This window comes from Phalacrocorax carbo, chromosome 5 (assembly GCF_963921805.1).
Source record: "Phalacrocorax carbo chromosome 5, bPhaCar2.1, whole genome shotgun sequence".
NCBI lineage: Eukaryota > Metazoa > Chordata > Aves > Suliformes > Phalacrocoracidae > Phalacrocorax > Phalacrocorax carbo.
Window position 1 is genome coordinate 11,140,859 of NC_087517.1, and position 704 is coordinate 11,141,562.

Genomic DNA, 704 nt, shown 5'->3' on the forward strand with positions numbered 1-704 from the left:
GAATGCTGAGACAGGAGGTTTGGCAGGCAGAGGTGTTTTACTTACCTCTCTGAGGATTTACGTGCCTTTAGAGTGAGGTAGCACACTGGTGCAGATACAGAGGTGAGGTGAGGACCAGCTCGGATGGAAAACATGCTGTGAAATGGTGTGGTAGTGAGCTGCTGGAGTTCACATGAAGCTGGTGTGGAAGCTGATCCTGACCTTTCTCCTAAACCCTACTTGAATGCTGTCATTGCTGTGCATCTCTCCCCAGCCTTGTCAAGGGTGTAGGCAACGTTCTTTCTTAATCAATAGCAATTACATATGCTAAGTAAGGGAATTACTTTCTGTGAGCTGAATATTATAATCTGAAGTTTCTCATCCTTTCTTTTTTATTCAAACTAAGCACCACACTACTTTCGGTCACATTTTACCTCTGTGTTGGAAATGCCAAAAGAGAAGAATTTTATTTTTAGAATATGTAAAAAAAAAAGTTATGTGAATATTTCTGGTGTTCTGTATGAAATGTCCTTGAGATATCATGAAAATAACAGCAAGACTATGAACATGGTTTGTCCCAAACGCACGTTCATGCCCGAGACAAACATAATACACCCATGGCAGAAGAAGCTGGGACAGTCAATACTCTCAAATTTATTTTTTATATCAGTGCAGATTTCTGTGGTGTTAAGCCTTCTCTTTGCTCCTCCACCGATGCTGTTGGG